Source organism: Ursus arctos, unplaced genomic scaffold (genome assembly GCF_023065955.2).
Source record: "Ursus arctos isolate Adak ecotype North America unplaced genomic scaffold, UrsArc2.0 scaffold_25, whole genome shotgun sequence".
Lineage (NCBI taxonomy): Eukaryota > Metazoa > Chordata > Mammalia > Carnivora > Ursidae > Ursus > Ursus arctos.
This window is the reverse complement of record NW_026622930.1, coordinates 3,561,275-3,572,000: the sequence shown is the minus strand read 5'-3', so window position 1 is coordinate 3,572,000 and position 10,726 is coordinate 3,561,275. Positions and strand designations below refer to the sequence as shown.

Genomic DNA, 10,726 nt, shown 5'->3' with positions numbered 1-10,726 from the left:
TTTTCTCAGAGTTACAGCGTCCTGACTATGGTATCCCCTAAAACCCAAAGACAGTGTCACCTAGCATTAATATTACTGGTGTCCCCCTTTCAGGCAGAACCTGAGGCCTAGGAATCTGGTGAACTGTCCAAGGTCACGCAGCAGTACAATCGAGGGTCTGAATCTAGGGATGGCTCTCTGCTCTGGGCTGGCCTCTGGATCCTGCTCCGCCCTTGCAACCCTGCTCTACCATGTCTCCTTTGTGTATGTATTGCTCTCTTTGCCTCACTCTCTCCAGTCTCCCTTCCTTGCCATGATCTTTCCCTCTCCCCGCTATAATCACATATAAATTCTCATCTGCCTGGAGTGCTGAATTTGTGTCAGAGGTGGACTACAACTTGAAGATGGAGTACAACTCCCACACTTTACAGATGGACAAACTGAGGCCCAGAAAGGCTCCCCGAAGTGTTCAGATTTCTACTCCAGCCTTTGTCCAGCTGTTTCCTTTCCTGCCTGCCCAACTCCCTCCTGCAATGACACGCCTCACATGAACAGCCATCCAGCTCTGGCTTCAGTCAGAGGAATCTTCCAAAAATACTCACCTATCAGTCTGCACTCTGCCCAACAACCCTCCAAGGATCAAAATGCTGGCTTTGCTACCTTCTCTGCTCTCCGCCAATGACAAGCTGAATCTTACCCATGATGACCCTTCTGACCTGCTATTCCCTGCTCTCACCCTAACTTGATTAGCTATTTATCCTTCAGTCTCAGATCGTTCCGGTGCCCAATCCAGAGGCGTTCACAGCATCTTTCTCATCTCCACTGCCTCCCCAAACAGACCATGAGTTCCATAGTAACAGTGCCTGGGCCTGTCTTATTCGCCACTGTGTCTCCAGCGTCTGGCGCTGTGCCCCACGCCTGCCCCAGCCAGTTCACAGGCTCCGTGTTTGACAGAAAACTGAAAGAACAAACGGTCCGGCAGAGGAAAGAACGTGATCCCAGCGGCGAGGAGTGCCGTCAAAATTGTGTGCAGGTGATAGCAAGCATTCCTGTGGGACTAGATTAGGGCGTGTGCAGACGGTTATTGGAAGAAATAAGGTTAGGATATTCACTTCATCTCATAAGCACCTTTGAGCATCTGTGACAGACGCAGTTGGGCTGGGCTGGTGCTGTGAGGAGCCAGTCTTCTGAGAGTTCTCGGCATCGGAGTCTGATGAAAGCCACCCCCAGTCAACAACACAGCCTACCCTGCATGTAATTTGAAGCGGGTCACAGGCCCCAGAAGCCCCGCCAAGGACCATGGCATAAACGTCCCTAGTTCAGCTGGGACGATAAAAATCACGAGTGCTCGGAGCACAAGCCAGGCCATGACGAACGTGAGGAAGGAGCGGGGGCTTCCCAGTACGCCCCGGGGACAAGGTGTCGGAGGCAGGGAAGGGAGAACGGTGGGCGGCCCCTGCGTCCACGTTAAGACATCTATCCCATTCTCCAGAAACGGGACAAATGTGCGGAGGCCACCAAAGGTTCCAGGGAGAGAAGGGGCCTAATCTCGAGGCCGGCTCAGAAAAATGACGCAAGTGGAGAGGGAGGGTCACCCTAAAACGCAAGAGCCCCGCTCCCGCCCGGTGCACTATGGGCGCCGCAAGCCCCAGCCAGACGCCAGATCTCGCGGGCGAGCGAGAATCACGCGGGTAACATGTGAACGGGGAGGGGCAGACAAGGCTTCCCCGCCTCCGAGCAAAGTCCCGCCCCCTTCTGGGAGGGACCAGTCACAAGGCCACCTTCTGGCCGCAGGGATTGGTCCCGGAGATCACGTGACCAAACAAGGCTTTGGGGCACGTGATCGAACCGTCTCTCGGGCACATGACCACGGCGGCGGCGTTCTTGGTTTTCTGTGGCGGTGGGGGACTGGAGACCTAGACCTGGCACCGGAATTGGGGACGGCGGAGCCGGCCACTGCACCGGGCTCAGATAGGCCGGCGGGTCACTTGCTAAAGGAAGAACCCGCCTACCGGCCCTGCGTGAGGCCGCGTGGCCTGAACCGTCGAGCCGCCGGTCTCAGAAGGCTGACCGTCCATCTGAGTGTTGCGCAGAGCAGAGCCTCTGGCCGTGGCCCGCTTAAGCCTAGGCTTGGGTGGCGGACCACTTGGCTTTCCTTCTAGTACTGTTAAGACACATCTGAGTGAGTTCGAAGATGGGATTGGCTTTATTCAACAATTCCTGAACCGGGCAGCATCCCATCCAGCAGGTAGGAAGGAGCGCTGAGGGGCTGTAGGAAATGGAGGGCTTCTGTAGACTGAAGTGGGACAAAACAGGAGGTTCTTAGCAAAGAGTGGATTGTTTCAGGTAAGGTCGCCTTCCCTTGGGGAAAGACAGGGGCAGCTTACCTCACTAGTGCTGACCAGGTGGTTCGAGATTGGCTAAATCAGGTCATGTTCCTGGAGAGGTTGAAACTGCAGTCAGGTTAGGAATTAGGCCTTGGATCGCTCGCAAGGAGCTTAACACAAGTAACTTCATTTGGGGCCTGTTGTTTCTTTTTTTAACACTACTAAATCTTTACAGCCCCGGTGAGTGGTCAGTAGTGCACTTTGAGGCCCATAGATGGGGAGAGACTTCACTGAGGCTTCACATTCTGGAAATGGAAGAGCCAGAGTTGAACCCAGGCATCAGCCTAACCAGCGTGCAGACCCTCAACCAGGTGGCGTTTGCACCCTGAGAAGCAAGGGTGGGTGAGCCAAGATGAGCACCCCCTCTCCATGCCATCCACAGTCATCCAAGCTCTAATGACACTCGCTTTCCCCACTGCTTTTTGCTCAAGGTATTGGTGACCGTGGGGGATGGAACCAGCTGCTTCCCAGTCTCCCCTCCTAACTGGTGTCTGGAGCCCATTACACAAGGGACAGGAGGGTCTCAAGCAGAGCCAGGAAAAGAGGAGAAGCAGTGGGAGTGAAGAGCTTAGACGCAAGAACTTGCAGGGGGGAGGGGGGAGATGCAAGGCCCCAAGAGAGCCTCCTGCAGCTTAATTCATTCCGTTCAGCAAGTATCTGTCAAACACCTACTGCTCCCAGGCACTTCTCAAAGTGCTAGGGATCTAGCCTTGAGCAAAAGAGGTAGAAATCCTGCCCCCCCGGAACTTACCTTCTAGTGCAGGAAAGAGACCAATAAACAAGATTAACAACATTCGTACTGTATTAGAAGTGAGGAGACCTACTGGGGGAAAAAATAAAACCGATAAAGGGTCTAGAAGGTGAGAACAGATTTACATAAGGGGCAGGGAAGGCCTTACTGAGAAGCGGACTTTGAAGGAAGTGAGGGAAGAGCATCCAGGCAGAGGGCACAACACATTCAAGGGACCTGAGGTGGGTGGGTTCCTGCAGCGGAGTGAGTGGGTTTAAGGATAGGCAATAGTCAAAGAGGTAACAGGTGGCCACAAAAAGGACTTGGAATTTTAAGCGAGTGAGATAAAGCTATTGTAGGGTTTTAAGACAGCTCCACCCCCAACATGAGCTGCTTTGCTGTTCTTACCAAGCTGGACACCACCCACCCCCACACCGCCCAGAGGCCGAAAGGCAGTATTCGCTGTGTTCCCAAAACCACACTGGCTTCTCTGTCATCTTTGCCCAGGACAGGGCAGCAGCCCTCTCCCACCTCATTCTGCCATCCCTGATCCCCACTGTAGGCTGTGGGATCTTCATGGAGAAAACCTGGCCGAGTGGTCCCATCTTCCTCTGCATGGTTCATGGTCCGGGTCTCTGAGCTCCGAGGCTGCCACGCAGGGTGTGCACATGCTTAGATGGCCAGTGGGGGTGAAATCCATACGGTGTGTCCTAACAATGCCCAGACCTGTGCTCTCAGAGGCTCCCCGGTGACAGTTCAGGCCAGAGGTTGCAGGAAGCCTGTGCTGCACCTCTAGAAGGGACTTGGGCCTCGTCCTGGGCACCCCATCTGTCACTCGTGTCTCCAGCCCCGAAATGGGACTGCATTTCCATCATCAACCCCGGTGTCTAGAAAATCTGGCACTTGCAGGTCTCAAAAGGCTTGTGGTCTGGGAGCATAATTAGAGTGCTGGAACTGTGGGCCTGGAGATGTGATTTTCACAGCACAGGGAGGGGCCTGAGGCTGTACAGACAGCATGGCCACTGCACTGCCTTTCCGCCAGTCCCAAAGCCACCCACCAGCCCCATCAGAACAGCTGGTCCTCAAGAGGAGGGGCTGGTGGGGTGGTCATCACAACATCCCTTGCCTCTCTGTTTTAGTAGACTTTTTTTTTTTTTAGACAGTGTTAGATTTACCAAAAAATAGAGAGTATGGAGTGCTCATATATCCCCTCTCACACAGACAGACACACACAGTTTGCCTTACTGTTAACACCTTTCATTAGTCTGGACATTTGCTACAATTGGGGAAACAGTAATGATACGTTTTTGTTTTTGTTTTTTTTCAATTTTTTAAAGATTTTTTAAAATTTATTTATTTGAGAGAGAGCACAAGCAGGGAGACGGGCAGTGGGAGAGGGAGAAGCAGGCTCCTTCCCAAGCAGGAGCCCAACATGGGGTTCAGTCCCAGGACCCTGGGATCACGACCTGAGCCAAAGGCAGACACTTAACCAACTGAGCCACCCAGGTGCCCCTTGATACGTTTTTTTAAAAGATTTCTTTATTTAGAGAACCCTAAATAGACTGCCCACTGAGCACAGAGCCCGACTTGATCTCACGACCCTGAGAACACGACCTGAGCCAAAATCAAGAGTCAAACGCTCAACCGACTGAGCCACCCAGGTGTCCCTTGATGCATTATTATTAACTAGAGTCCATGGTTCAGATTTTCTTACTTTTTCCTTATTTTTCCTGGGCCAGGATCCCATCACGTGTCGTCCACCTCACTTTTTTCAGAAGGTGCCGTCTTGAGAGAGGAGGTTAAAGCAGTGTGTAACTGCTTACCCTTTACTTGGCTTTAAGTCTGAGTGAACGCTGGGGATGGGCTGTGGCCTGGGGCTGCGTCTTGGCATTCTGCCCGACAGGTGACAGCTGAGTGGGGCACTGACAGGAGCTTCACCCTCCAGAGTGTCCCTTGTCAGAACCTCCCCTCGGGTTGGGGGTGGGGGGGAGTTATGGTTTAACGGGTAGAGAATTTCTCTGTGGGATGATGAAGACATCCCGGACATGGGCGGTGGTAGTGGCTGCACAGATTTACAGATGTGCTTAGTGCCCCTGATTGCACACGTAAACATGGCTGAAACGGTGAGTTTTATGTATTTTTCACCCGTTTTTGTTTTTTTTTTAAGCGAAGAAATAAAGACGCAATTTAACCAAGATTTCTGGTGCTCGCTTCGGGAGCATGTATCCTAAACAAGACCTGCTCTTTGCTCTTCAACAAAGGAAACCTGTATATTGCAAAACAAAATGAAACTGCCCCCTTGGAGGCCTTATTTCTCCGAGTAAGTTTCCTCCACAGACCTGGGATCCGCAATCAGTGCAGACGGGCTCCAGCACCGTCACCATTACTGTTACTAATAATAATGGCATTAGTAGGGCTGCCTGTGATTGATCACTCACTGTGCTGGTAGCTTCCCCACTTGATCTCATTTACTCCTCACAGCTCCCAGGGGCAGATGTGCTCAGGAGCCTCATTTAAAGAAGGGGAACTTAGCACAGAGAGGTTAAGGGACTCACCCAATGTCACACAGCTGGTAGTGGTAGTGGTAGTGGCAGTGCCAGGATCCTATCAGAGCCAGGCCTTTGGCTCACCACCCGCTGCAGGGCCAGGAAGGCAGCCCGAACTCCTCCAAAACCATCCTCATAACAGAGATGTGTCCTTTGACAAGCCATGTGTTGAGGCTGGTGCGTGGCTGCAGAATACGCCATCTGGTCAAAATGAGGACTAGCAGGAGGAGGGGCTAGTCGCCTTCTTAGGGGGAAAAAAAAAAAACCCTCTGCAATAACGGCCATGTTTATTAAACACCCGGCTCTGTGTTCTAGGATGGTGCTCTCCAAGTATCACCATCGCGCTCTAGCTGCACAGGGGCTGGGCTTTGATATTCCCCCAAAAATGAGCCCCATAGCCAAGTAACTTGGGGACTGTTGCACCTTCCTCTGCCTCCAAAGATTCAAAAGACCTTTTAGAGGCTCTGAAAAGTCCTGTCATGAAGAAACTGGTTAAGCTTTGTCTAACCCAGTGATTCCTGAACTTATTTGACCCCAGCCGCCCATTTTCAATACAAGACCTATTGACAGGGGCACCTGGCCAGCTCAGCTGCTAAAACATGTGACTTTTGATCTTTCAGTCGTGAGTTCAAGCCCCACGTTGGGCACGGAGCCTACTTAAACAAACAAAAACCAAACCAAACCAAACAATGCTGACAGCCCCAGGCTAGGCATGCTGCCTGTACCATGCTGGGCAACAGGCGTCTAGGCACGGGCTCTTGCTTTTTTTTGCCTTCACTCAAGGTGAGGAACAGAGATGCAGGGATGTCTTACTTGCGGGGTCCTCTACTTGCTCAACTTAGAAAATACTGGGGGCGCCTGGCTGGCTCAGTCAGTAGAGCACGTGACTCTTGATCTCAGGGTCATGAGTTCAAGCCCCACGTTGAGTGTAGAGATAACTTGAAAATTAAATCTTAAAAAGTAAATACTTGAGTGTTCAATATAGAAAAACATCAACTGATGTGAAACTTCAAAAAGGCTGACTGGCAGTGCCAGGAGATGCCAGCATCTACCATGATAAAGAAAATTGTAACATTTTCTGATAAACTATTTTTTTTAAAAGATTTTATTTATTTATTTGACAGAGATAGAGACAGCCAGCGAAAGAGGGAACACAAGCAGGGGGAGTGGAAGAGGAAGAAGCAGGCTCATAGCGGAGGAGCCTGATGTGGGGCTCGATCCCGGAATTCCGGGATTACGCCCCGAGCCGAAGGCAGGCGCCCAACCGCTATGCCACCCAGGCGCCCCTCTGATAAACTATTTTATGTCCTATCCCTTTGAGGCTGAAGAAGGGCTTTGTCTTGTCAATAAAAACGTAGACGTGTCCCCCTACCCCCATAGTGAAAGTGACCATTGCACTGAAGTCAAACGAAGTCCTAACCTAGCAGGATGCTGTGTGCTTTGCACCTCACCAGACCCAAGGCATTCTGCTGGAAATTTTGGGTTGTTTCTGTAAAATGTTTACATTCTAGGAGGTTCTTTCTTCCAAGTAAACACTTGTATGCGTTACCTGAGCAGGATTTTGGATGGACATGTGGTTACTTTAGGCTGGCAATAGGCTCAGCAAGAACGAAGGAGAGTCAGCCTCTGCCCATCCCACAGTCTTGGAATGAAAGATCTTATGGATTTTTTTTTAAAGATTTTATTTATTTGAGAGGGAGAGAGCAAGAGAGAGCGCGAGCAGTGGGGGTGGGGGTGGTAGGGGCAGAGAGGGAGAAGCAGGCTCCCAGCTGAGCAGAGAGCCGGATAGGAGGGTTCAGTCCCAGGACTGCGGGACCATGACCTGAGCTGAAGGCAGATGCTTAACCGACTGAGCCACCCAGGCGCCCCAGACCTTATGGAATTAAATGAAACTGAATAAATATTCCATCAGAGCCTATTCAGTTTCTGGCTCAGCACTGCCCTGCCTGGCAAGGAGGGAAAGTCGGCTAGGGCAGCAGGAAGCTGCAGAATCCGGGTGGAGAGGACCAGGACCCAAAGCCCTCCTCTTTGGGGAGCGTCAGGGGCTGGGACGTGCAATTACATGGACCGGCCACTAGGTGTCAGGACGCCTCTGGCTTGTGCTCGGTCCCAGCAGGCTGACCACATCCCCTGTTTCTCCGGGAGCTCTGAGCACTCTGAGATCGAGGTTTGCACCAAGATCACCATTTACAGGTAGAAAATGGAAGTTCGGAGAGAAGGTGCTGGTCAACATTTGGGAGAGCGGGAGGGAGCACTGGCGGCTCCCCCATGCTTGGTACTACACTGGGGACTGGGAAAATGACAGAACAGGACCCAGCCCACGCCCTTCTGGTGGTTAGAAGTCTCTAGGCACAAGCAGTATCTGAGTCTGAACCCCCCACTCCACCTCTTGTTACCTGTGAGACCTTAAACAATTACTTCTGCTCTGAACCTGCTGTCTCCACACCCTCAAACTGCAGTGGTAATAACCTGTCTCGTTAGTGCTGTGAATGTAGCCATTCAGACAGGCCAGCTCCTCATGGTGGTGCCACGCCCCAGTCATCGCGGGCATGAGTCTCCGGGGCGGGCAAGCTCAAGGACTCCACTGTCTGTAACAGCCTCGTTTCTGACCCAACCCCCCATTCTACAACACCATGGGCACCAGTTTCGGAGTTCTGCCCCCTTCCTAAGTCAGGACTCCTACAGGGATGGGGCCCTGAGGGCGAGCCTGATACCACGGGTTATCTGTCCACACTGGTCATTGCAGGCCCCCTGGTCCCATGTCTCAGTGCTGCTCCCAGCCTTGCTGGGCATGTGGGCCTCTTGGCCTAGCCTGCCTGGGGTCCTGTTACCTGGGTGCCACACCTCTCCTGCATTGCTCTCTGGGGACTGGAGGCAGCAGGCCCAGAACCCCCTCACCTGCTTCTCCTCACCCCAGACCAGGGGAGTCTCCCTGTGGTCCAAGACACTTCATGGACCCTCCTTCCCCAGGATACCTTGCCCACAAGGGAGACATCAGATGTTCAGCTGTCCCTCCTCCATTCCCCTTTGTTCTCCTGAGGGCTTGGGCTTTTGGAAACAAAGTCCAAAAAACCCACGGCCACCTTCTGCTTCATTCTGGAACAATGGGCCCTGGGGCCAGCTTCTCCTTGAACACAGAGAAAAGCAAGATGGGGCGGGGGGGATTTCAATACGGGCAGTCCCTGCCCTGCACTGTTCCAATATGCACAAATTTTAATTACCATGATCTAGTAGGCTAACCTCAGTCCCTCAACAGCACATTTCAAGTATCAGTCGCCCATGTGTTAGCTGAGTACTTGTACTGGGTACAGACTGCGGCGAGCTCTCCAGCTTGCAAATCACTACCGAGATCACAGCCATGCGTCATCAGTGACCATCTGGCGCTTCTTTCAAAGGCCGTGGGTCACGGTCACGGCGCATGTTACTCAGTTCCCACACGGCCAGCAAAGTCGGTAGCTGCACCGTCTTCCGTGATGAACACACTTGCTGTTTTACCAAAGTGCATCCGCGAAGCCAGGACTTCGCCAGCAAAGGCGAGAGCCGCGAGGATCGGGACATGTTAACCCTGGAGGTCACACTTGGATGCCACAGCAGTGGGGTCCCAGAGGAGAGCACCGCAGAGGGGAGGGGCATGGATACGAGCAGCCAGAGGAGCCTGGCCAGGCTGAGTCTAGAAGGATGACGTCCCAAGGCAGGGACGCCGCGAAGACTTCACGCTGAAGGAGCCCTCAGAGACGCTTGCCATCGCTCCAAGTGCAGAGACCACGCTGGAAGCTGATCTCAACCCTGGAGGGACAGTGACAAGCGACAGAGGCCTGGAAAGATGCTCGCCGCACATCCTAGGTTGCACCACGGGACAGGGAAGCACAGCTCATACTGCTCCTGGTAAGTGTTTTCTTAAAGTTGTGGTTAAACACTCATAGGATGAAGTCTACCACCTTAACCACTTCCAAGTGGCCAGTTCTGTGGCATCAAGGACAAACAGGGACTGCTGCACAAACTTGTATGTCGACATCATGCAGACACACGCTCATCTCCTCTGGGGCCTTCCAATTTTAGCATCTGTGCTGCTTTCGAACAAAGAAATAAGCGCTAGCACTCTGTTTCTGATATTTTAAGATATAGAGTGTATTCCATAAATATTAGTTTTACCATTGTTTAAAAAGATTTTGTTTATGTGAGAGCACAAGCAGGGGGAGCTGCAGGCAGAGGGAGGGGGAGAAGCAGACTCTCCACTGAGCAGGGAGCCCGACGGTGGCGGGGCTCCATCCCAGGACCCTGAGATCATGACCTGAGCCGAAGGCAGACGCTTCACCGACTGAGCCACCCAGGGGCCCTAATTTTACCATTTTTATTTGCCTATGTATTTATAACCAATAAGAAAGTTTTTAATATTTGGGAGATCATAGAACAATCACACTTGTCTGATGGATTTTTTTTCTCTCCACATGTCCATTTAAAAACTTTTTATTGAGATAAAATTCACATATCATAAAATTCACCACTTTAACCATTTTAAAGTGTATGATTCAGTGGTTTCTAGTGTATTCGCAATGTCCTGCACTATCAAGATTGCCTTGCATGGGGGCGCCTGGGGGGCTCAGTTGGTTGAGCTCCGCTGTCTTGGTTTCAGCTCAGGTCATGATCAAGCCCATGTTGGTTCCCTGTTTCAGATTCTTTCTCTGCCCCCCGCCGATGACATCTGCAAAGACCCAATGTCCAAGTAAGGTCCCATTCACAAGTACCAGGGGTTAGGACTTGAACAAGTCTTTTGGAGGACAGACCTCCCATCTCCCCAGATATCCCATCAAGGACTCTTCATGAGGATGTGCTGAAAACTTCATCTTTGTGTCCCCTCTTCTCAAAGTCCTGAGGAAATGAAGGGATGCATTACGGCTGCCATTTCAATAATGAACGGAGATAAACTGCAAAGGCCTGAATTAGACCAGGGATTGATGTGCGAGTGTGACACCCTGGGCAATTAATTAGTGCTCGTTTATCATATTACAGAGATAAGCTGTGACAGTTTCTTCACAATTAGGCTGAGTAATACTTTTTTTTTTTTTTAGTTCTATTCTTTTAGA

At 51.7% G+C, this 10,726-nt stretch overlaps 1 long non-coding RNA gene across 1 annotated transcript; it reads left to right on the top strand.

Annotated features, from left to right (window-relative positions):
* The first annotated feature begins 1,809 nt into the window (after nucleotides 1-1,809).
* LOC125282868 (uncharacterized) lies at nucleotides 1,810-9,807 on the top strand. Its single transcript, XR_007190276.2, has 2 exons — nucleotides 1,810-2,227; nucleotides 5,264-9,807. It is a non-coding gene; the product is annotated as an uncharacterized LOC125282868 (long non-coding RNA).
* Nucleotides 9,808-10,726: the final 919 nt, after the last annotated feature.